Below are 26,658 nucleotides of genomic sequence, written 5' to 3'. Positions count from 1 at the left end.
CTCCATTGACTTCAGGGGAGTTACAGCAGCATAGAACTGCAGTGAGAGCAGAATCAGACCCACGCTAAAGAACAAGCAGCAAGAATATTGTGTGACTCCGCTCCCATTCCATAACTCACAACAACAGGATAGAAACACAGTGAAGCTATTGAGTCTGCTACACTGTTCAGAGCTTCAGAGACATGAGCGAGTGAGCATGCGCCAAGTATAGGTTTGTCATTTAATGTATGTTTATTTTGGTCCAAGGTTGAGGTCAATGAACAATGAGGAGGTTATCAGATAACTCATATTAGCCTGAGCTCTGTTCTGTGATAAAGCTGGCACTGTACCTAGTGGGAAGATGATGAGATTGTCAGATGGCCAGGACATATCTTTACATAATTCACTTCTTTTCTGATGTAATTTTCTTAGTCAAGTTTGAGCAGGGAGGAAATATTGTTTCAGAGTAGAAAAAAATCTGATCCTGATACACACATCTGAAGTGACAGAGCTGCTCATCTAATTGCATTATTAATGTAATTTTTTTTCACTGTATAACACTCACCAACATTATCTGAAATAGAGTGATTTTCAGCCAGTGTAGTGCAGCCTGAGAACCCCGATTATTGGTGGGAATGGAGAAAGACCCATCACTTGAATCGTTTGCATCAAGGGCAGACAAGCCCTAGAGAGTATTCTGTAGGAAACACCCCTGTCTCTGAAGATGGACTAGATGGGACCTAATAGGAATTTTCCATCTACAATTTATATATGAATGAAAGTCCTTGAATGTTAGCCCATTCCTGGATAATGATGAATAGGCCTTCTGTGACCAGAGCCACAACCATCAGAAACTAGCATGGACAAACAGAAAAGGAGGAGCACTGGTTTCTTCTCATCCTACAGAAGCTTTTCCACAGAAAAACTTGGGGAGCTGGAGTCTTCATATGCATTGGCCTGGGGCAGGAAGGAGTAGAGCCCAGCAACTATCTAGGTTGTGGTCCCCTCCAGAACTGCTACCATACAGCCACTGTGGGAGACAGATCATGAAGCTGCACTGCCGTAGGGGATGGGTGGCACTGCAAGCTGGCAACAAGTCTCTGTTGGTCCTTATTTTGGATAGTATTTTTTCATGTAAACTATGCACTGACTGGTCTCATATTTTGCAGTATAAGACTCCCATTGCCATCAAAGAAAGCCTGTGTAATTTGGGGGTGCAGAATCTACAGAATGAAATGGTGAAACATATTTTGGTTTTTAGAATCATAGAGTCATAGAAGATTAGGGTTGGAAGAGACTTCAGGAGGTCATCTAGTCCAACCCCCAGCTTAAAGCAAGACCAACCCGCAACGGAAATCATTCCAGCGAAGGCTTTGTCAAGCCGGGCCTTAAAAACCTAGAAGGATGGAGATTCCACCACCTCCCTAGGTAACCCATTCCAGTGCTTCACCACCCGCCAAGTGAAATTGAAGGCTGCTATCAAATCCCCCCTCATTCTTCTCTTCTGCAGACGAAATAACCCCAGTTCCCTCAGCCTCTCATTGTAAGTCATGTGCCCCAGCCCCCTAATAATTTTCATTGCCCTCCACTGTACTCTCTCCAATTTGTCCACATCCCTTCTGTAGTGGCGGAACCAAAACTGGACGCAATACTCCAGGTGTAGCCTCACCAGTGCTGAATAGAGGGGCATAATCACATCTCTAGATCTGCTTGCAATGGAGCATTGCAAATACATTACTAATACAGCCCAATATGCCATTGGCCTTCTTGGCAACAAGGGCACACTGCTGACTCATATCCAGCTTCTTGTCCACTGTAATCCCCAGGTCCTTTTCTGCAGAACTGCTGCTTAGCCAGTCGGTCCCCAGCCTGTAGAGGTGCATGGGATTCTTCCTTCCTAAGTGCAGAACTCTGCACTTGTCCTTGTTGAACCTCATCAGATTTCTTTTGGCCCAATCCTCCAATTTGGAATGCATCCGATGAAGTGAGCTGTAGCTCACAAAAGCTTATGCTCAAATAAATTGGTTAGTCTCTAAGGTGCCACAAGTACTCCTTTTCTTTTTGCGGATATAGACAAACACGGCTGCTACTCTGAAACCTGCAATTTGTCTAGGTCACTCTGGACCCTATCCCTACCCTCTATCATATCTACCTCTCCCCACAGCTTAGTGTCATCTGCAAACTTGCTGAGGGTGAAATTAATCCCATCATCCAGAGCATTAATAAAGATGTTGAACAAAACCGGCCCCAGGACCGACCCTGGGGCACTCTGCTTGAAACTGGCTGCCAATTAGACATCGAGCCGTTGATCACTACCGGTTGAGCCCAACAATCTAGCCAGCTTTCTATCCACCTTATAGTCCATTCATCCAATCCATACTTTTTTAACTTCTGGCAAGAATACTGTGGGAGACCACATCAAAAGTTTTGCTAAAGTCAAGATATATCACATCCACCACTTTCCCCATATCCACAGAGCCAGTTATCTCATTTTTGAAGGCAAGTAGGTTGGTCAGGCATGACTTGCCCTTGGTGAATCCATGTTGACTGTTCCTGATCATCTTCCTCTCCTCCAAGGGCTTCAAAATGGATTCCTTGAGGACCTGTTCCATGATTTTGCTGGGGACTGAAGTGAGGCTGACCAATCTGTAGTTCCCCGGGTTCTCTTTTTTCCTTTTTTAAAGATGGGCACTATATTTGCCTTTTTCCAATCGTCCAGGACCTCCCCGGATCGCCACGTGTTTTCAAAGATAATGGCCAATGGCTCTGCAATCACATCAGCCAACCCCCTTAGCACCCTCAGATGCATTAGATCTGGACCCATGGACTTGTGCATGTTCCGCCTTTCTAAATAGTCCTTAACCTGTTCTTTCACCACTGAGGGCTGGTCACCTCCTCCCCATGCTGTGCTGTCCAGTGCAGCAGTTTGGGAGCTGACCTTGTCTGTGAAGACCGAGGCAAAAAAAGCATTGAGTACCTCAGCCTTTACCACATCATCTGTCACTATGTTCCCTCCCCATTCAGTAAGGGTCCCACATTTTCCCTGACCTTCTTCTTGTTGCTCACATACCTGGAGAAATCCTTCTTGTTACCCTTCACATCCCTTAATAGCTGTAACTCCAATTGTGCCTTGGCCTTCCTGATTACACCCCTGCATGCCCTAGCAATATTTTTATACTCCTCCCTAGTCATCTGTCCAAATTTCCACTTCTTGTAAGCTTCCTTTTTGAGTTTAAGCTCACCAAAGATTTCACTGTTAAGCCAAGCTGGTCGCCTGCCATATTTGCTATTCTTTCTTCACTTTGGGATGGTTTGTTCCTGCTCCCTCAATAAGGCTTCTTTAAAATACAGCCAGCTCTCCTGGACTCCTTTCCCCCTCATATTAGCCTCCCAGGGGATCCTGTCCATCAGTTCCCTAAATGAGTCTAGGTCTGCTTTTCTGAAGTCCAGGGTCCATATTTTGCTACTTTCCTTTCTTCCTTTTTTCAGGATCCTGAACTCAACCATCTCATGGTCACTGCTGCCTAGGTTGCCACCCACTTCTACTTCCCCTACCAATTCTTCCCTGTTTGTGAGCAGCAGGTCAAGAAGAGCACCATCCCTAGTTGTTTCCTCCAGCACTTGTACCAGGAAGTTGTCCCCAACACTTTCCAAAAACTTCCTGGATTGTCTGTGCACCGCTGTATTGCTCTCCCAGCAGATGTCAGGGAGATTGAAGTCCCCCATTAGAACCAGGGCCTGTGATCTGGAGACTTCAGTTAGTTGTCCAAAGAAGGCCTCGTCTACCTCATCCTTCTGATCCAGTGGTCTATAGCACACGCCCACCACGGCATCTCCGTTGTTGCTCTCGCCTCTAAACTTAACCCAAAGACTCTCAACAGGCTTTTCTCCAGTTTCAAATGGGAGTTCTGAGCAATCATACTGCTTTCTTACATACAGTGCAACTCCTCTACCTTCTCTCCCATACCAGTCTTTCCTGAACAGTTTATACCCATCCATGACAGTGCTTCAGTCATGTGAGTTACCCCGTCAAGTCTCTGTTATTCTAAATCATATCATAGATCCTTGATTGTGCCAGGACTTCCAATTCTTCCTGTTTGTTTCCCAGGCTTCTTGCATTCATATATATGCACTTAAGAAAACTAGCTGATTGCCGTACTTTCTCAGTATGAATCAGGAGGCCTCCTGTCTTGTACCCTCCTCCTTGTGTTTCCTCCCGGGTATCCCACTTCCCCACTTACCTCTGGGCTTTTCATATGATGGGATGTAGATACTGCCTCATTTTTAAAAAATCACTAAAGTGATCCAACCACAATAGAAGCAGACTGTGTAATTTTATTAAAAACTAAGGTACTTGTCTCTTGAGTTATACAAACAAGGATTTAACACACACTGGCTTTTTACCATTTCTTGGCCCATCTATAAATGAAAAACATCAGAACTAATTTAAGTATAGCGTTGCCAAGGGTCTGTACATGCCAAGCTCCAGCTCAGTACAGTTTGAAATGGACAAATTACAAACCCAGAAAACAACTTGCAATGGAAATATGACAAAACTCAAGAAGACTCTAATCAAATCTCCGTTAAAGTCAATGGTAACATGTCCATTGGCTTCTGTGGGAATATAATAAGGCCTTTGGATATCACAAAAATAAAAAGGAGACTCAGATAGGAGGCCAGGGAGGCTTGAAGCAGATGTTGAAGTCATATATTTGTACATGTGCCAGTAGGGAATGCAGACTAAATATTTTAATGAAGAACAATTGTTCTTCTTAAGAAAACAGAAGAAGCAAATGGAAAGAAAAGCCATGTCAGTGACCTGCGAAAAGACACTAAATTATTGTGCAATAGAGCAATATGTTGTGACCTTTACAGCTGACACAATAGTTCATTATTGCAGAGCAGGTTTTGATTAGCAGGTGACCGTATTACACAGAACACATTTCAGTGAAAGTGCAGAAGGAGAGAACAACAATACACATTATCACCAAAGCAATGTGTTTAGTTGTCCCATTACACAGGTATTTTTCTTGTAAAAACTCCATAAATTGGACTTTGGGGCCTTCAGATTTCTGCCCCAAGCAAATATTGGGAATGATTATCTCAGTGGAACTTGTGGAGGGGAGGGAGGGGTTGAGCCAGATGGATCCTTTGTCCTCTGGCTCCCATGGCATCTTAGTAATGCTGCAGGGATTGTTCTGCCATTGCTTCCTTGCTGACTGGGTTTTAAATTCCCATTAAGTGAAGCTTCAGAGAATTCTGGGGGAACTTTAGGCTGGTAGGCTGTTTCACACCCAAGTCCTTTTCCTCCACCAGCCAGAAGAAAAGAGGGCATACTCTTCCCCTCTTTTCCCCTAGACCCAACTTCCTCTTCCTTATATATCCCCTACAGTCATTTGATAGGCTGGACTCCCTTTAGCCCTGCTGCTTTACCTTCTCACAGAAATTTATGCTAGAAATCTGAGGAACTGTCCCAGATTGAGGCGTCAGTAGAGGTGGTTTTGGAACAAACTGATAAATTTAACAATAATAGGTCACCAGGAGCAGATGGTATTCACCTAAGATTTCTCAAAGAACTCAAATGTGAAATTGTAGAACTCCTAAGCGTGGTATATAATCTACCACTTATATAAGCTTCTGGACACCTGATGACTGGAGGATAGCTAATGTGACACCAATTTTTTAAAAAGGCCCCAGAGGCAATCCTGGCAACTTACAGGCCAGTAAGCATAACTTCAGTACCAGTCAAATTGGTTGAAACTATAGTAAAGAACAGAATTATCAGAAATGTAGATGAACACCATTTGTTGGAGAAGAGACAGCACAGCTTTTGTGAAGGGAAATCATGCCTCACCAATCTCTTAGAATTCTTTGAGGAGGCCAACAAACATGTGGACAAGGGAGATCCAGTGGATATAGCGCACCTGGACTTTCAGAAAACCTTTGACAAGGTCTCTTACCAAAGGCTCTTAAGCAAAGTCCTCTCATAGATCAGTAACTGGTTAAAAGACAGGACACAAAGTGTAGGAATAAGTGATCAATTTTCATAATGGAGAGAGGTAAATAGTGGGGTCTCCCAGGGATCTGTAGTGGGATGAGTGCTGTTCAACATATTCATAAATGATCTGGAAAAAGGGTAGATGGTGAGGTGGCAAAATTTGCAAACGATACAAAATTATTCAAGATACTTAAGTCCAAAGATTGTGAAGAATTACAAAAGGATCTTACTGAACTGGGTGACTGGGCAAGAGAATGACAGATGAAATTCAAGATTGATAAGTGCAAATAATGCACATTGGAAAACATAATCCCAATTATACATACAAAATGATGAGATCTAAATTAGCTGTTATCACTCAAGAGAGAGATCTTGAAGTTATTGTGGATAGTTCTCTGAACACATCCACTCGATGTGCAGCAGCTGTCAAAAAAGCGAACACAATATTAGGAACCAGTAGGAAAGGGACAGATAGTAAGACAGTAAATATCATAATGCCATTATATAAATCCATGGTATGCCCGTACCTTGTATACGGCCAGTATTTCTGGTCACCCCATCCCCAAAAAAGATATATTAGAGTTGGAAAAGGTACAGAGAAGGGTATCGAACAGCTTCCATATGAGGAGAGATTTAAAAGACTGGAACTGTTCTGCTTGGAAAAAAAGATGACTAAGGGTGGGATATGATGGAGGTCTATAAAATCATGACTGGTGTGGAGAAAGTGAGTGTTATTTATCCTTTCACATAAAAGCACAACCAGTAGGGGTCACTCAATGAAATTAATAGGCAGCATGTTTAAAAACCAGACAAAAGTACTTCTTCACACAACGCACAGTCAACCTGCAGAACTCATTGCCAGGGAATGTCATGAAGGTCAAAAGTATAGCTGGGTTCAAAAAAAAATGAGATAAGTTCCTGGAGGACAGGTCCATCAATGGCTATTAGCTAAAATGGTCAGGGATGCAACCCCATGCTCTCGGTGTCTCTAGCCTCTGTTTGCCAGAAGCTCGGACTGGACAACAGGGAATGGATCACGCAGTAATTTCTCTGTTCTGTTCATCATCTGTGAAGCACCTGGCACTGGCCACTGTCAGAAGACAGGATACTGGGCTACATAGACCATTAGTCTGACGCAGTATGGCCAATATGTTAATCCTTGCAGGAGGAAGACAATACTGTGAACAGTAACTGGCTTCTGTAAGGCTGGAGAGCATGCCCTGGAGCTGGAACTTCCTACTCCAACCTCATACCGAAATCTGCTAGCTTGTATTTCTTATTTGTACTTGCATATGTATGTACTGATTTAAATAATATGAATGAAGAAGTGACTTCTAAAAATCGGTGACAGAATATTACCCATTATGAGTATTTATTTGTATTACAGACCTCAACTGATATCAGCATCCCACAGTGCTAAGCACCATACAACATGCATAAGACACTCTTTGCTGTAAAGAGCTTCAAAACTAAATAGACAAGAGACAAAGCGGTGGCCTCAGTTGCCATGATGCAAAGGAGGCAGTTGCCCCAGCGGGCCCACCCTGTCTTGGTTTGAGCCCCACCCCACACACACAAACTTTTCATAGGTCTACATGCTCCATTAGGTCTTCCACTTTTTGCCCCTCTCCACCACAGACTTTGCAGGCTAATATAATCTAATTTCCCAAACTATATAATCAATTATAAAGTTTTCTTCAAACATATAAAAGTACAGTACATCATTCTTTTATGATCTAACCCTACAGAATGCTGTCAATTGCAATGGGATGTAATCACACATGCTCTTCCCCTTTTGTGCCACTCATGGGCAGTCATTCATCTATTTTTGCCCCCCATCCTCAAATTATCCTGAAATGGTGCTTTTGAGAAAGAGGGGTAGGGAAAAGTAATGACTAATATCTGCATGTTCCAGATGGGGAGCTGGATCACAGAGAGATTATGTGACTTGCCCAAAGCCACGCAGAGTGCTTGTGACCAAGCCAGGAATGAACCACCCATATCTCTTGTGTCTTAATCCACTGCTTCAAATACTAAACCAGTCTTCCTACTAACTCAGGGTTATCTGTATTTCAGGTCTTTTCTAAACTAGATTTTCTTTCTTAAAATTCTCAACTTTTGCTTCCACCATTGGTAATAACTCTCAGAGACAACCCGTGCCTGATGATAGTGGTGTGGGTAGGGTGAGGGCAGCCAGCTTCAGCAGTGTTACTGAGCATGCTCAGTACAAGAAAAGCATCAAACCCGGGGGGGGGAAGGGGCACGTGACCCTACACACCCTCCGCCCCCACGTGTCACCTCTAGTAACACTGGAATCGCTAGTGGAGACTGGCCTCTGGTATTACAGTCACTCCGCCATCTCAATCTATTCTAAGGGTATGTCTACACTTCAAGCTCGGGGTGCGAATCCCAGGTCAAGGAGCCATACCTGCCCTAGCTGTGAGTGAGCTTGAACACTAAACATAGAGCATAGCCATGGTGGTGCAAGTGCCTAGCCATCCTGCTGATTGTGCGGCTGTAGCTATGCTCTATTTTCAGTGCGCTAGCTCAGAGCTTGTGGGGGAATGTCTTCTTGAGCAGGGAATCACCCCCTCAGCATGAAGTGCAGGCATACACCAGGTAAAGTTATGCTGTTGACATTGTACCACATCACCAGTCTGCGCTCCCACCATTGCTATTGGCAATGAAGCTGCACTGGCAGTAGCAATAGTGGGAAGCTTGTTGTTGTTGTTGTTAAAGAGCCTAAGGATATGTCTACACTACAGCAGCACAGCTATGGCTCTGCAGCCGTAGCACTGTAATGTAGACACTTCTTACATCGACGGAAGGGGTTTTTCCATTGATGTAGGTAAGCCACCTCTTAGAGAGCTGGTAGGTAGGTAGATGGAAAAAAATCTTTCTGTTCTCCTCCTCCCTGCATCTATGGTTGGGATTAGGTCAATCTAACTATGGCACTCAAGGGATGGGAAGTTTTTCCCAGCCCTGAGGTATGTAGCTAGGTCAACTTAAGTTTTAGGTGTAGACAAGGCCTAAGGTATGTTATTTATATCACGGCAGAGCCTGGAGTCCCCAGCCAAGGTCGGTCTCCATTATATTAGGCATTAAAGTAAACACGGTCTTAGTATTTGTGTTGTTTAGGAGTAGATGTCAGCAGCTTTAACTCCAGGTTAACATTTTTCTGTGAGAAAATGTTATTGTGTTTGGCCCTTTACTGAAGGGTATTGCTACGCACTCCACCTCTACTGCCACAAAACTAAGGCTGCTGATTTCATTTATCAAACAATAGTCATTCTCCATGTCTCATGCAATGCTATGGGGCTTTATGTCCTATGCCAAAATCTGAAGAACAGTTAATAGTTTCCTGCTTCTGAAGCCTTTATACTTGTTAAAGCTTATAACAGGAAAGGGAAACCTCATCTGTGTATATCATAATGGACATCCTGCCATTAATTAAAATTCTCGCAGTACATGTTGGTTTATATGGTGGTTTTGAATCTCACAGCCTGCACTCCTAAGGTGTGGAGAGGCTTTAATGAAGTAACACATTGTGGAGGCATTCTGCCAGTCTGCCCAAAGCCCTTTGACACCAATGGATCAGGGTCATAGGGTGGAATGCCTCTACCTGTGGAGAGGTAGAGCATGCCAGAATGGCCAGTGCTACATCTTTTTTGCTCGGTGCAACATGCCTTCTTCTCAGATAACTCAGGGTGGCCTTGATCTGACAGCTGACATAGCAGGGGAATGGAACCAAAGACCCTTTTGGGAAGCCTGGTGCTACCATCAGTGCTGTGATATCTACTCTCTCCCCAACAACACAGGTAGCTAGGGATTGGGATTGAGGATACCTCTCCACCCTCTTTACTCCTGTCACCCCCATGCAGTTCCAGCCAAAATTTAGCCTTTAAACTTGCAAAAAAACCCAAACAATTAAATCACATTTGTGGGATCAGTATTTCTATGGGGGAAATCGAGGATGAAAAAAATAATCTCCAAACCCCAGAATTGTTCTTGTAAGTGAAATTGTATCATTTGTAGATGTACAATTGTTTGCTAGCCATTTGAGCTTCGTTGACCTCACAAAGGGGCTGACCGGAAGACAACCCTTAAAAATATATCCCACCACATTCTTCTTTATTTTTATTGCTCTTTTCCTAGCTTCCTCCAATTCATCAGTTTATTGGCTAGCCACCTGTCCATCAAGAATTGTTTAGCGATGATAAAAACCAATCCTACCATGATGTTGACAGAGACAGAGTAAATATCCTAGTAAACATTCTCATCCAACACAAATGAACCTATGAATTACAGTGGGGCTAACTTAAACCCAAGACCCCGATCCTGCCTGCACAGATCCTCTTGTGGTGCCCAAGTGGCTCAGCTCAGATTGCCCTAGTCTCCTCTTAGCTGTCACTCCTTCACTCTGCCATCCCACATTTAAAATTGTTTGGGAAGGAGGAAAAGTAAAGGGTCATACCAGGAATGTACAGCGAACACTGAAACTTCCTATCTGCTGACAAATTCCTTGGGCAATTTGCTTGACATTCTTCAGATACTGAATATACTTTGCAAGTTTTGTGGTGGAATGAGTCACAGATCAGGCATATAAAAACCACAGAGATGCCTACTTAACCATCCTTTTCAATAATTGCAAATAATCTACTCTGTGCAGTCCCAGTACAGAATTAATTACTTTGACACACAGACTTTCCAAGCCCTTCACATCCTGAGTGGCAGCAGAGATGAAGATTAAGTTGTCATTTTTGCTTTGCATCAATTTTTATTTTGGTTCCTAACAAAAACATTAAATTAGAAGACATTGAATATTCTTGAGTGTGTTTTTCATTGAGTAAAAGAACAACTGCACAGCAGAAGGGAGAGTGCTGTCTCATTACTAGAATCTTGGGGGAATTTTGGCAAACGAGTACGTTGCTCCTGAGTGGAAGGTGGAAGGGTGTGTGGAGGGAAGAAGCTCATTGTCACTGAGGAATTTAAAGAAAGATTTTCAGACTGAAAATACTTTGGAGAAAGTACTGCAGATTAGTGCATGTAGAAATAAATCTGGACTCCTATCAGGCAGGAGACCATCTCAACTTGGAATAGCTCCTGAGAGGACCAGCATCAGGGAGATAGATATGGGTTTTCAGAGACACTCAGTAGAAACACCAAAAAGGACTGTGTCAGAGCTAGACCTGGTTGGAAAGTGGAGGGATTACACTGTGGAAAAATTAAATTTTGGGGAGAAAAATCAAATACTGAAGTATTTCAGGAAAAAAAAATTGCCACACTATCTCATGTGAGCTTTAATTCAGCTGCCTCATATCACCAGTCTACTCTATGACCAGACTACATCTCTTATGATGCACCAAAACTTCCCTTTTGGAGAGCGAAGGCCGTGTGTGGTTGGAGGCCCTGGCCACAGTGCATTGTGGGAGATATAGTCTGGCCTGTAGAAAAGAGTGGGAACCTGGAACTAAACTAGAATTTACATGAGGCATTGTGGCAACATATCCAAATCAGAATATTTATAGTTTTGACCAAAATATGTAGGTGAAATGTTTGGTTTTTCAGAAAAGAAAAATTAAAGTTCAGTGGAAACTGTTTTTCTGAACTGCCTTACTCCTTGAATTTGTTTTGTTGGGGTGTGTTGGCTTCAGTTGGAGGTCTGGGACCCCAAGGAACCAGTACATCAGACCTTTTCATTTGTTCCAAAACATAGCTGCCAACTGAAGCCAAATGAAATTTTCCAGTGAAGTAGACACTTGGGGGAGGCCAGCAGAGGGATGTCACCACATGACAGTTTTGCATGCCTTTCATGGCTCTGACCTGGAATTCATAGGTGCTGGAACTAAGGGTGCTGGGGGAATTGTGGAATTGTGGCAATTCTAGAAGTCATGTAGTAGTGTTAAACCTATTATAAATTCATCTGCTAAATCGATGTTACTGAGATCATTCTAACACACCTCAAAAGGGAAGATGGAGATCTGTCTTTGAAAATGGAATAAGTTGCTTGTTTAACATCTTTACACCAATACAGCACATGTAAACTGAAGTTTTGCATTATATTACAGTAGCACCTAGGAACCCTTGGGAGAGGGGGTAGAGATAGGATGGACCAAATGGGTTTAGTCACTCTGAAAGGCAGTGGGGTGCAGTGGATAGCATTGGGTTTGTCCTTTTAGAAAGCCAAGTTTTGTGCCTGCAATGATGTCATGAAAGTTCTTCAATTTTCTGTTTATTTATGTGGGTGGGAGGGGAAGGAGATGAAGGGAGGGTTCAACGGCTCTTCCCCACCTGCCTTCCAGACTGGGGTTGATTACCTTAGTCAGTTGCTTGGGAATCTAAACATCCATCAAGAGGTGAGATTTGAACCAATCATCTCTTTCATAGCTTCAGGAACTTTTCCCTCAGCTTCCAGTGTATTTTAACAAGTGTTTGCTACAGGAGTTAATGTGAGTGACAGCATTTGCACCACAGCACATTTCTGAGCAACTTCAGACTGACACCCACATTTTCTATTCGGGCTAAGAATTTATAAAACACGGTAAACAAAAACAGACTGTATAACCGACATTCTTGGAACTGGGCCATAAGTAGCAACAATGTGGCCAGAGGAGAGGTTCCAGGGGCGTCTGTAGGCTGCTCGCATAAGGAAAAGAGACAACCCAGTGTGAAGAGTCACCAAAAAGAAGTGACGTTTGAACTATGATTATTGCCTCTGTTATGAATCCCTTTTTCATCAAACCACCATGAAAAATTTAAATAGTGCTCAGCACTTAGAGTCAATTTAGTGCAGTAGCGAAGATGTGCCCTGAGTCCTGCTGTGACTTGGGTCCAAGCCCTGTCATTTTGCAGTGTGGGCGCAGTTCTACTTGCAGACCTGAGTCAGAAGGTCTGTGTAGTGCAGTGTGGATGAGTTAGCTGGGAGACCTGGGTCCAGCAATTATAAACCCAGGTTTGCAGTGGAGCATGGATGCTCAAGTGCAGGCTTGGAATCACTGAGTCCACAAGCCTGGGTCCCACAGATCGGATTTATAATTTAGTGTAGATGTAACCAGATTTTCTGCAGGGAATATAGGGATAGTGCAGTATTCTTTCAGGGCACAGGGTGGCTGAATACAAAGGGTAGTCAGCTGTCCCAAAATAAAGTCCCTGTTTCAATAGGATTAGCTAATGCTTTATGACTTCCGCATACCCCAGATTTATAGATTTGACAAGATGCACCAGAAAAGCTTCACGTGTGGGCCATATCCTGTCTGACCTGATTGAATATGCTATGGCCGTGAAAAATAGCTAATGTGGTCTTGGGATGCATCAGGCGAGGTATTTCCAGTGGAGATAAGGAGGTGTTAGTACCGTTATAAAAGGCACTGGTGAGACCTCACCTGGAATACTCTGTGCAGTTCTGGTCTCTCATGTTTAAGAAGGATGAATTCATACTTGAACAGGTACAGAGAAGGGCTACTAGGATGATCCAAGGAATGGAAAAACTCTCTCATGAAAGGAGACTCAAGGAGCTTGGCTTGTTTAGCCTAACTAAAGGAAGGTTGAAGGGCGATATGATTGCTATCTATAAATATATCAGAGGAATAAATAGAGAGGGAGAGGAATTATTTAAGCTCAGTACCAATGTGGACATAAGAACAAATGGATATAAACTGGTCATTGGGAAGTTTAGACTTGAAATTAGATGAAGGTTTCTAACCATCAGGGGAGTGAAGTTTTGGAATAGCCTTCCAAGGGAAGCAGTGGGGGGCAGAAGACCTATCTGGCTTTAAGATTAAACTCGATAAGTTTATGGAGGAGATGGTATAATGGGATAACATGATTTTGGCAATTAATTGATCTTTAAATATTCATGGTAAATAGGCTCAATGGCCTGTGATGGGATGTTAGATGGGGTGGGATCTGAGTTACTACAGACAATTCTTTCCTGGGTATCTGGCTGGTGAATCTTGCCCATATGCTTAGGGTTTAGCTGATTGCCATATTTGGGGTCAGGAAGGAATTTTCTGCCAGGGCAGATTGGAAGAGGCCCTGGAGGTTTTTCGCCTTCCTCTGTAGCATGGGGCATGGGTCACTTGCTGGAGGATTCTCTGCACATTGAAGTCTTTAAACCACTATTTGAGGACTTCAATAGCTCAGACATAGGTGAGAGGTTTTTCGCAGGAGTGGGTGGGTGAGATTCTGTGGCCTGCGTTGTGCAGGAGGTCAGACTAGATGATCATAATGGTCTCTTCTGACCTTAATATCTGTGAATCTATGAAAAAACTAGCACAAACCAGGCTGTTGCAATGCTGGCTGCCTGGTAGTGAGGAATTATATAACAGGGAAAAGGAAGTGCCCAGCCCTGCCCCCAACTCCAATCCAGATGTCGGGCAGGCAGACTCAGCTTGGCAGAATCCAAGTGTGGAGGGGCTTAGTGTGGGGGGATCCAGGTGTGAGTGACAGTTCAATCTTGGTGTTTTGCTGATTGTGTTTTTGTCTTTAAAAGCTAATAGCTCTGCCTTTCTGGAAGAGTACCGTGGAATAATACTTACAGAAACTCAAGGTGGAGTGTAGTTTCTCATTGTCACAAGAGCTAGATGTTTCCTCACTGGATTTTAGTAAAGTCACATTTGAGGTTCATTGCCCCACGTGTGATTATGTGGACTCCATTAATGCTAGCAAGCATGCACTTAACTGGCATTTTCAGCGTGTTGCCAGCTCATGATTTTTATTGCAAGTCACACTGTTTCATGTTTTTTCTGAAGGTGCCAATTCCTGGAGTCATGTTATTTCAGGAGAATCTGAGCTTTTGTTTTATAGAAAGAGAAAGTAAGTTACTAGCCCTCATCATCGTAGAGAAAAGCTTGAATATATATATCAAGTGCACCTCAGAGGACCATAAACCAAAAGACAAAGGAAACAAACGTGGTTTTTTTTAAACCTCATGATTATTAAGCTACTCATGATTTTGCTGTCTGACTGATTTTTACACATTTGGTATTGGCAATACTGTGATCATGTTTCACAGTAAAGCCGTGATACTTCAGCATACATATTACCTTTAACGTTCTTTTGAAACTGATCCATACAAAATCATGTTGTCCTTCAAACAATATATCTCTGGCATCCCCTTGAAAATTGCAGGCATGGTTTCTTGACGCACAGAAATTTCTGAAGCAAGTTCCACATGGGGCACATGCGTACATCTTCAGCGGTTATAAATGCTAATATCTTTGACAGTCTTATGATCTCTTTCTATTATCACAGTGCCTAAGAGCCCTGGTCATAGGCCAGTACTCCATTGTGCAAGGGACTGTAGAAACAGAACAAAAAGATGGTCCCTGACCCACAGAGCTTACAATTTAAGTAAAAGACATAGGGATACAGACGGAGGGGGGAGTACAAGAAAACAATGAGACAATATTGGTTGGCATGACAGGCAGCGAGCTCAGCCCACCAGCAGCCTAACCATTGTCAATTTTTTTGTAGGCATCCCAGCAAAGGAGAGGTTCAAAGAGGGATTTGAAGGTGAATAACAAGGTAGCTTTGGGGATGTTTACAGGGAGCGCCTCCCAAGTGTGAGAGGCAGCATGAAGGAGCTTGTTAGAAAGTTTAATAGGTGGGTGATGGAGGCTGATATCATGGCCTAATCGGAGGTAAACACTGACAGCTCAATAGTAAAAAGGAGGTAAGTAAAGTGGGGATAGACTGTGAAGGGCCTTGAAAGTGAAGACAAAGTAGCTGATGTTCGGTGTGCTAGAGAAGGGGGAGCTAGTGGAAGGATGCAAAGAGAGGGGTGACATGGGCAAAGTGATCTTTGCAGCAGCATTTTGAATTGATATGAAGACGAAGATTGTATCTGTGAAGGCCAGCAAGGAGATGAGAGCCTGGAGGAGAGTCTTAGCTGTGTGGATAAATAAGAAAGGCCATATCTGTTATGCAGAGAGAATCAGCAAGACATAGCCTGGTTGCAAGGACTTAGAGAGAGATCCAAGTCAGAAATGACTACCAGGTTTCAGGCCTGAGTGACAGGCAGGACGGTGTTGTTATCCACAATGATGAAAGGAGGTAGAATTCAAAAGTATCCAATGAAATACAGATAAATCCAAGCTTGTGCTCACTGGCCCATTCAGGCTGGTGAGCATTTCATTTATTTTTGATAAAGAATGGCAATCCACTGGCCTGCTAAGCCATGAGTCTTCAGATTCTATGTATCCATAATCTTGTTCTAGTGCTGTTAAAGATGCCACTTCCAATAACTCTCAGTTATTTTTATCTCCAGCTGCAAGGGCATTCTTAATCTTACTGGACTATTTCTTACTTTGTACTGGGTAAGGGTTGCATTTCTGTTTGATATGAGTACTTTCATTTCCCGGCAAACGCCAGAAGATTAGCAAACATTTCTGGAATATCAACCATAGTAAAGTCTGAAGTCCTGAACTCTGATATCCAAAACCTGGCTCATTTGGATTAAGATCAAGTTTTATCCAGGAAAGGTCCCAATCCAAAGGGCTGAGCACTCCCAGCTCTCACAGAAGTCAGTGGATGGTGATGATATGCAGCACCTTGCAAGGCTTAGGCAAAGAGCTTTTCACCCCAAAATAGGACTGTCTCCAGAGGAAATCAGAGTGATAGCCGTGTTAGCTGTTAGACTTTGTTAGTCTCTAAGGTGCCACAAGGACTCCTCGTTGTTTCTTTCCAGAGGAAATGTACATCTCTTTTGACTCTGCAGCTTTTTAAGGCTCATTTCACAAATGGAAAAAATCTTGGTATGTTTAATGGCCATGACCCACAAACTCATAGGATTCCAATGTATGACCGTAATACTGACATTGGGTATGTATCTGAAAATAAAACCGAATGCAGAAAGTGAGGAATGAAAGTATGTTAAAGTCACAAATCTATCATTATTTTTCCTTCAATGCCACTTTCACCTAAGTCACTTTTAGGGCGTTGATCAGTGCACAATCTACATTTAGTTTGTGCAAGTACTTTAGCAAAATGTTTTTTTTTTAATTGATTGTTTGAAATATTCATTTTTAAAAATATTTTTCCAGGGCTTTTCAGAAAATCAGCCAGAAGACATCAAACATCATTTTCAAAGCAAGAAGGTTATTTTGTGAAAAAGTCTAGGGTTGGCCCTGGTGTTCTTCCTCTATTTTTGATGTTCAGACACAAAATCAATCACTGAGGAAATTTGCATATGTTCTGAGAGATCGTTAGGGTAGAAGTAAGGGGAGAGCAAAAGGTATAAACCAACCCATAACAGAACCTCCTGCACCTCAACTACAAATCAGATAAGAGATTTTTCTTGCACATAGTAAAAAAAGAATGAAAATAATTACATAAACTAGGCTCCAGTTTGACAAATTCCCGTTTAAAATAATCTTCTAACATTCTTTTGTAACTCAGTCTGTTGATAAGATATTGTATGTTTCCCATTTTTACCACATTCTGATTTTACTTGTTTTAGGTGTCCATGGTCTCCTAAGACTTCTGTAAAATGTATGTTCACTTATATTTTCAATTTTACCTTATTTAGCACCCAGAGCACGCTTGGGTACTAAATACCTATTGTAGATGAGAACATGGTCCCTCCCAGAATGGTATTGACAGAACAGTTCAAGACACAGGCTAAAGTTTTCACACATGGGTGCTTAAAGTTCAGTACTTAAGTCTCTAAGAACTTTAATAAAAGAAAAGGAGGACTTGTGGCACCTTAGAGACTAACAAATTTATTTGAGCATAAGCTTTCGCGAGCGACAGCTGACTTCATCGGATGCATTCAGTGGAAAATAAAAGTGGCCCAATTTTTAGAGGTGCTGGGCAACCACAATTACTACTGATTTCAATGTGTGCTGTGGGTACACAACAGCTCAGAAAAATCAGACCACCTGTTTAAGTGCCTCATTTTATATTCCCAGATTTGCAAAGTAGGCCGTAGTGCACAGGCTGAGGAGGTGGAGGTGCGCCCTCAGAGCAGCACCTATTTAATGCATGCTTTTAAAATGATTGCTGTTATGGCAGGAATCACCAGATGGTGCTGTTACCCATCGTTTCACAAGTTCTTTTTCCGAGCTTGTGAGCAGCGTACTGTCCTTGAAGAAATGATGTACTGTTGTTCAGTTTTGATGATTTAGTTTCAGAAAGAGGGAACTGCTGTATACAGCAGAAGAGTTTGCCCTAACTAGACGCAATTCTTGGGGCAAAGTTTTTGTGTTTTGAAATGCACCCATAGGATTTAAAATTCCACTGTCTGAAGCACCAAGCCATACATGAACATGTCATGTATTGCACATATTGGGACAGAACCTCACACATGCCTATGCTCTCTGCATCTGAGAAGAGGGAGGAATAGGTAGTTTTCCACCCATCCTGAGCATGAAGGCAACCGACATTCCAAGTTAAAGCAGCCACAGAGCTGATCTAACTTGGGCTAGAATAGCAGCCCCCAAGAGGCTTCATCAGTGAGGATCACCAGAACCTAGTGGACTCATTTCTTCTGAATGGGGCAAGAGAGGATGGGGAAGAGTTATCTACACTTGCTGTGTGCTGCCACGGGAATCACTTATGCACAATTAATCCCCAGCAGGCTCTATAAACCAGCTTTCTGTAGCTCTCTAGTGACACTAAATGGATAACGGGCATAGATTTGGGCCCAAATTCTGGCCCTTTGTCTAATCCCAGCATTAAATACGCCTGCATTTCTTTCAGCAGTGAGCTGAGGCACAATGCAACAGGTCTCAGCATTAGGAAAACAAATGCATGAATGTAGCACTTCTATGGGCCTGATTCTCTACCGCTTAGGTAGCCACTTACACTTGTGCGAAATAAGGACAGTGAATATAAAAAGCTGCCATTCTCACCTCATAGCATTTTACTCCCACTTTGCAAAGGTGTAAATTACTACACAAACTGCAAGCAGCGGAGAATCAGGCCTTTATAGCATAGTACAAATAACTAATAAGTGTGTATCCAGCTGAAATTTCCTTTTTGCTCAGTCCTTCCCATCACAGCTTCTTATGCTCCCTTAAGTCCCCACCAACAGACTGCCTCTACCTCCTTGGTGTTTATACTCTTCAGTTATCTACAGATGGTGGGGGACACAGGGTTCCAGGATAGCAGGGCATGACGGCGTAGTAAGAGGCATGGAGGTAAGAGATGTGCTTCCTCTGGACATGCAGCCTCTTGGGACATGGTAACCCCTAATTGCATCGCCTTTTATTTCTTTGCTGCCATGCCCCCGGAGGACAGGGCAGGGTGGGGGTGCAGGGCTGGGGGCGGTACAGTCGCGCGGGAGGGGCTGCCTGACGGCCCCACATTCTGCTCCTTTCCCTGCTGCAGTTCCCGGGAGAGCCCTGAACTGCAGGGCTATCCCCGGAACTGCAGCGGGGAAAGGAGTAGAACCCCGACAGCTCCTCTGGTGGGGCTGCTGTACCCCCCCCCAGTCCTGTCCTCCGGCGTGGCTGCTCGACAGACCCCAGGCAGAACGACGCAGGCGACGCAGCTGCATGGAAGGGCTGGGGGCGGGGTTGGGGTGGTACAGTAGCCGCGCCAGGGGAGCTGCCAGCAGCCCCACGTTCTTCTGCTCCTTTCGCCGCTGTGGTTCCGCAGAGCCCTGATCTCCCAGCCACCACCAGCGCGGCTCTACCGCCCCCCAGCCCTTCAGTGCAGCTGCGTCTCCTGAGTCCTCCTCCCTGGGGTCTGCACAGCAGAAGTCTGCGGCGCAGTGGGAAGAGGACAGAGCCCCTCCCCAGCAACGTGGAATGAATGTGTTTCATGGTGAGGGGATGAGGGGAGTGCAGGGGCCCCGGGCTGGGGTCAGCTGCCCCCCCACACACACACACTTTGTATCCCTCCCATGAGTGCAGTGCACCGGCAAGAAATTATTTCTGCTTGCACCACTGGTTTAAACTGGATTCTTCAGGGACCAAACAAAGAAAAATTTGGGGTAATAGCTCAGGGCCTTTGTCTTGATCCAGCCAACAGGCAGAAGCTCTGGTCCACAGAACGCCTCAATCCTTTGGGAAGGGTTGGAGGGACTGAGCCTACTGACAGGTTTCAGAGTAACAGCCCTGTTAGTCTGTATCAGCAAAAAGAACGAGGAGGACTTGTGGCACCTTAGAGACTAACCAATTTATATAGATGTATAAGTAGGGGCATAGCGAGCAGATCGAGGGACGTGATCGTTCCCCTCTATTCGACATTGGTGAGGCCTCATCTGGAGTACTGTGTCCAGTTTTGGGCCCCACACTTCAAGAAGGATGTGGATAAATTGGAGAGAGTCCAGCGAAGGGCAACAAAAATGATTAGGGGACTGGAACACATGACTTATGAGGAGAGGCTGAGGGAGCTGGGATTGTTTAGCCTGCAGAAGAGAAGAATGAGGGGGGATTTGATAGCTGCTTTCAACTACCTGAAAGGGGGTTCCAAAGAGGATGGCTCTAGACTGTTCTCAATGGTAGCAGATGACAGAACGAGGAGTAATGGTCTCAAGTTGCAGTGGGGGAGGTTTAGATTGGATATTAGGAAAAACTTTTTCACTAAGAGGGTGGTGAAACACTGGAATGCGTTACCTAGGGAGGTGGTAGAATCTCCTTCCTTAGAGGTTTTTAAGGTCAGGCTTGACAAAGCCCTGGCTGGGATGATTTAACTGGGAATTGGTCCTGCTTTGAGCAGGGGGTTGGACTAGATGACCTTCTGGGGTCCCTTCCAACCCTGATATTCTATGATTCTATGATTCTATGATTTGAGCATAAGCTTTTGTGGGCTAAAACCCACTTCATTGGATGCATGCAGTGGAAAATACAGTAGGAAGATATAGATATATATATATATATATACACACACACAGAGAACATGAAAAAATGGGTGTTGCCATACACACTATAACAAGAGTGTTCAATTAAGGTGAGCTATTATCAGCAGGAGAAAAAAACCTACTGAGGTCCCATAAGACTGGAGCTTGTTCTGAGCTGAAGCTGTGACAAACATGAAACCACACAGAAACCTGGGGAGGGTGGGGGTTGAAGGACTGTTCCTGCCAGAGTTTACAGTTGGGGTGATCTCTAGTAAGCTTATTAACATGCATGTAGGTTTATTGTTTTTAAGATGTCTTCTCAGTAGGGCTTTTACTTTAATAAAATAGGCTGACATAGGAAGTGCTGTGTGGTACCTTATAAACAGTGGGGAATTTTCTTCAGAGACTAATAAGAGTAAGTAGACCTGCTTAGGCAAAATCTCTTGCTGGGATATCACAGCATAGTCAGGGGTCTGTGCAGCCCGGAAATACCCCAGTCAGAAGGGAGTGAGACGCAAGTCTCCACTCAAAAGTGGTGATGGCTTGGGGAGCCGGAAGCCTAGAGTGGGTGCTCTTGCTGGACCATAGAAGGGGGATTCAGATGCAGTTACTTGAACTGTGACAATGATAAAGAAAAAAAATAGAGACGGGGAAAGAAAGGGGAAGAAGTAGAGAAAGAAAATGGGGAAAGGAAGAAGGGGGAAAGAAAAAGGGAGCAGAAGAGAAGTTGGAGGAGGAACAGAAGAAGGGAAGAATGAAAAGGGATTAGAGAAGGGAGAGGTGCAGGGTGGAAAATTCCCTTTTCCCCCCACAGTCTGCCCACAATCAACCGTTCCCAAATGTCCCCTCCTCCTCCTCACTCCCCCCCCTTCTTCTGCCTTAATGTATTGCAGGTAACAATCCCTGGGGATTCTCCTCAGAGTAGTTGCCCTCATCCTGTGATGCCCAGTCAGAGAATCCTGGCAGTTATCCTTCTAATCTTAAATCTCTCAGGAGCTTTGGGAAGCTATGCCCAAGCCAGTACAAGCACAACACTTTGAATGCTGTGGGTGTGATGAAGTGGGAATGTTCTTAATGTTTTCTCTGAATAGTATGTGTGCGCCTCAGTTTCCCCTATGTATTGCTTAAATATGTAGGTGGTGCAATAAGAGTGCGTGAGTCTGCAGAGTCTCCTAGAGGGCAGGTGTAAGTACCGTAGGCCAGAGAATGGCTGACACCCTGTAACCTAGCAACCGATGGCCACCCCCCACTGCAAGGTGTTAGAAACAAAGAGATCAGGTGACCTTTTGTCTGGGAAAGGGACAAAGGACAGAGGAGGGGCTACAGGGGGTCAGAGGCTGGGCTGGTGAAAAATGGTCTCAGTCTCCAGGTTTGGGACTCGGCGGGGGGAGTCCAGAGCACCAGGTCCTGTATCCGCCCAAGATGGACTTTGCTGAAAGTTCCTGATTTGTGTGCTAGCAAGCTCTGTTCTACGCTGTGTTCCTGTCAACTAATAAACCTTTACAACATGGGCTGAGAGTTGCTGCTGACTGTGAAGTGGGGGTGCATGGCCCTCTGGGGGCATGTAAGGCTTCCCCAGGCATCCCATCCAGGTGTACTCTCTGTGGGGAGCTCACAGTGTGAACGGAGGATGCTGAATGCTCTGAGGTTGGAGCCAGGAAGTGACGAAGCCGAGGAGCCTTCTTGCCCTGGACAATGTGTCCCAAGGGGAGTCACGCTGCACCAGAGTCCGGGCTAAGCTTCTTCCAGAGAAGTTCAAGAGCATCCAGACTGTGACGCCCGTGAGAGTCCAGAGCGAACGGACTTCTGGAGGGGTCCCATAACAAGAGAGAGGTGTGCTGCGGGCTCAGAGAAGTGCAGTTCCAGGAGGTGGTGGAGCCCAGGGTTTACCCCCCAACCCCACCCTGAGAGAGAGAGAGGGAGGACCCCTCAGAAGGGCTGTCACACTGAAGAGGAGTTCCTCCCAGGTACCATACAGAGCCAAGAGAGCACAGGGCCTGTGAGTCAGTGACAGCAGGACACCAATCTCTGAGGGCCTTTTGCTGCACCACTGGCCTGTGCAACAAATAGAGGAAACTTGTCCGCAGTTGTGATTGACAAGGCATCCCCCATCTCCTCCCTCTCCACTTGGGATCCTTTGCTATTCTTTCCCTGTGAGTCCCTCCCCAGAATCAGAACAAAATCTGCAGCTAATGTTTGCAACACCTGTACTAACAATGGTGCAGAGATACTATGATTAGCCTGGCATGTGGGTATCAAAAGATATTAAAGCATAAGACCTGCTGAAGCAGCTTTTTGTCCACTTAGTAAAGTAAGAAACTTTGATATTTATTTGATGCACATGAAGGCAGGGGCAAATAACACTGGTTACGAGCACATGTAGTGTAAGCGTCCTTCTTCTACAGATGTACCATTTCTGATCTGCAGTACCCCAGTTACTCTAGGCCTGGCTCCCCACAGAGTTCTGCCAAATCAGCTCCATGTTGACTCTCAGAACCAGTTGCTGTGCTAGTCCAAAGCACCTCCTTACACAGAGTTTTGCTTCTTTGCCTCCATCCTGACCTGCAGCACCTTTATTATTCCAATGAGGGGTCACCAAACAGCTCCACCAATGCACCTAAAAACACTCCAGAGAATCCAGAGAGACACAGATTCTGAGTGGAGAGAACCACACACTAGAATCTGTTGGGAGCAATGCTATACTACCAGCCTCCTGATCCAGGAAAAGAAAATGGAGTGCACAGTGGAGAGAGAAATCAGAGAGGTCATTAAATCTAGCAATCAGTACTAATTGGTGATGGAACCAAGTCAGCTACTTCCTATGGTCCCTCTTGTGGCCTAGGGTCACATTACATCTTATGTCTGTAGATGCTGCAGTGAGCAAGAAGACTCCTGCAGGGCCCTGAGTCAGCAGGGGGAAAAGCTCAAGAAGCAGGAGCGAGTGAGGAAAATGCTCCAGGCCTGGAGCTAGGAGAGACTGTGGAGACTTTCCTCTGTTTTCTCCCTCTTCAGGGCCCTTTAAGAACTCGCTCAGTTCAACAATCCCCTCCTGGGGACCAAGTTACTGAGTCCCTTCTAGGCCCCAAGCCTAGTTCAGAGTCTCTCCGCCAGTGGCCTACAATACCACAAAGTCTTTGAAAATAGAACACAAACTCGGTGTCTCTATCCCAGGCTCAGCTGGGCACAACCCCACCTCCCTGAGCGACAGTATTTCTGCTTCCCAGCACCTTCTGTCTGGCATTTGTCCTTCTTCACAGGCTTACCAGCTAGGCCTCTGCAGTCTCTCCTAGGCTCCAGGCCTGGAGAGTTTTCCTCACTCACTCCTGCTTCTTGAGCTTTTCCCCAGCTGACTCAGGGCCCTGCAAGAGTCTTCTTGCTCACTGCAGCATCTACAGACATAAGTTTCCTTCACTGCAACTGCCTGCTCCTTTTGTTCTGGAATCACTTAATTCCTCCCAGATGGAGCTCATCCTGTAATAAGGGTTGGCTTAGCCTGAAGCTCTGTAGCCCATGGGGCAAGTCACCCCATTACAAATGCCTGAAACTATGCACTTATAATATGGTCAGTCTCAACATGGGACAAGGTATAGAGAGGCAGTTCTTGGACACAAGGAACAACTGCTTCTTGGAACAGCTAGGTCTAGAGAACAGAAGGGAGAGACTATACTCATCTTAGTCCTAACACATAAGGCTTGGTTCAAGAACGACACTAGAGTTGAGCTATTGAGTAATATTGACTGTAGTATAAATTGAGTATATTTGGGAGGACTCATCCCAAAAAACTAGTAGAGAGAGACAGGGAATGTCTAAAAGTGAGGAAGCTCATAAAAAACCATCCTAAAGTCAAAAGTAAGGAAATTAAAATCCTTAGACTCACAGTGGGATTTATTGAAGTCAGACTCACAGAAGACACGCAGACTTCTAACCAAGAAAAAAGAAGAAATGAATATAATAACAAATTTCAAGTGGTTATTTGAGCCAAACAGCTATATTTCAGAAAATCGTAATCCAATCAACTTGAATCCAATAGAAAAGAGTATTAACTACAGTAAGTGGAATGTAAGACAGAAATTAAGAGGCTTAAGGGGATATTTGAACATGAAGTAGCCAGGCATAAGAAAAAGCAATTCCTTCAGTATAGCTAAGCAGGAAATCTGCAAGAGAATCAGTGAGTCCATTGCACTACCAGCGACTTAAGGGAGCACATAAGACTTAAGGACATTTGAGAGAAGCAAAATGAATTATTTGCATGAGTTTGCACCAGAGAGGGAATCAGGGAGATACCCGAAAAAAGAATATTCTCAGGGTAGCTAATAATTATGAGTAAGGCTACAATTTTGGCATGGGCATTTTTATTAAGAATCGTGGAAGCCCACTGCTCAGGGCTCAATTCCTGGAATTTTCAGGAAGTCACAGAGGTCTCATAAAATTATGGAATGCATGACCTACTCATAGCCTTAATTATGAACACCTCCAAAATACAAATAATTATTTTACAGAGCTGGGTGGGAATTTGCCCCCAAGAAAATTTTGGCTTTAAAAAAATGAATGCTTTTAGTTCATATTTTCCTTTGGAATATTTTGTGTTTTAATTGAAAAAAAATTAAAAGGGTTTTTGATGAAAGCCTGGTATTTTTCAAAAGCATTTTTAAAGAAAATTACCATTTCACAGCTTTTTTAATGAAAAAAAAGTTTTGATTCAAAAAAAAATCCAGCTCCACTAAGTTGTGATGGGCTGACACAAACCAATGTGTTCAAAGTAAAGGGATTTACATCTTTAGCATTAAACTATCACTCCAATAACAATTCATTCTAAAATCTGGTCTACTCTTCCCCCCTCCAGCATGTTTGTTTACAAAGTACACATAATTCTTATATCTATATATTTTTGCCTTGTATATTATTTCCTAATACAGTGTCTGTAACCCTTATTTTAAAAAGAATTGTTCTGTAAGTGGAGGCAGACAGCCCATCATTCACTAACTCGAATGCTGTGAACAAATGGACACCACACATAAAAAGGTCCTTCCATAATATTTTTTCCTGTTTGGTATCCAAGCAGAATTTCCTGCTGTCTTGAGAGGGATACACAGGACTCCTTTGGTAATCAGGCTATGTTCCGTACCCAGCCAGAGGAGTCCCTTTTGAGAGACATGAGGCATTCCCTGTGCCGAGGCAGAACACACTCTGCCTGCAGCATCAACAGCTAAGGAGTGAGGTCATAAATGTAAATGAAGCTTAGATTTCCCACATATCAGCAAAATATCCTAGCCATGAGGGCAGTGTGTGGCCTCTGCAAACACACCCGGCCCTGCTGATCCCAGTGAACCAGAGAATGGGTCCCAGGAATGGCAAAACTAGCTAGCTCACACCCCATATCACTTTCTTTAGCTCCTTCAATCAGTGTTGATTCTAAATTCATTCACTTCTCTAATGCATGAGGGCTTTCAGGAATGCTTTGGTCCTGAGTGTGGTATCTTATCAATGCTGATAACATTAGTAAGCAATTTACCATGCAAATCCATCTCCTTATCTACCTTCCCCGATTTCTGAGATGATGATGAATTAATCGTTTTGAGGGAGTGGGTTGGGGGGGGAGGGAGGATTTGTAGCTGATGTTGGACAAAGAAATATTTTAATAGAACAATTGTTTCGATATATCCCAAATAAACAGACTAATAAATTACCCCCTTATCTTTCAACTGCACCAGATCTACTCTTTGGAATTGTGACCAGGGTCCTGGGGGCGTTGGAGGCACACTGAGGTTACTCTCCATTAGGGCAAACTGCAAAGAATGGGACAGACAATCCCCCAAGCTGGTGAATATTCCAATACTTGGATTTACCAAGCCAGTGCAAAACAGCTTCGACACTACCTTATTGGTTACACACCAAA

Source organism: Lepidochelys kempii, chromosome 1 (genome assembly GCF_965140265.1).
Source record: "Lepidochelys kempii isolate rLepKem1 chromosome 1, rLepKem1.hap2, whole genome shotgun sequence".
Lineage (NCBI taxonomy): Eukaryota > Metazoa > Chordata > Testudines > Cheloniidae > Lepidochelys > Lepidochelys kempii.
Note: the sequence above shows the minus strand (reverse complement) of the source record.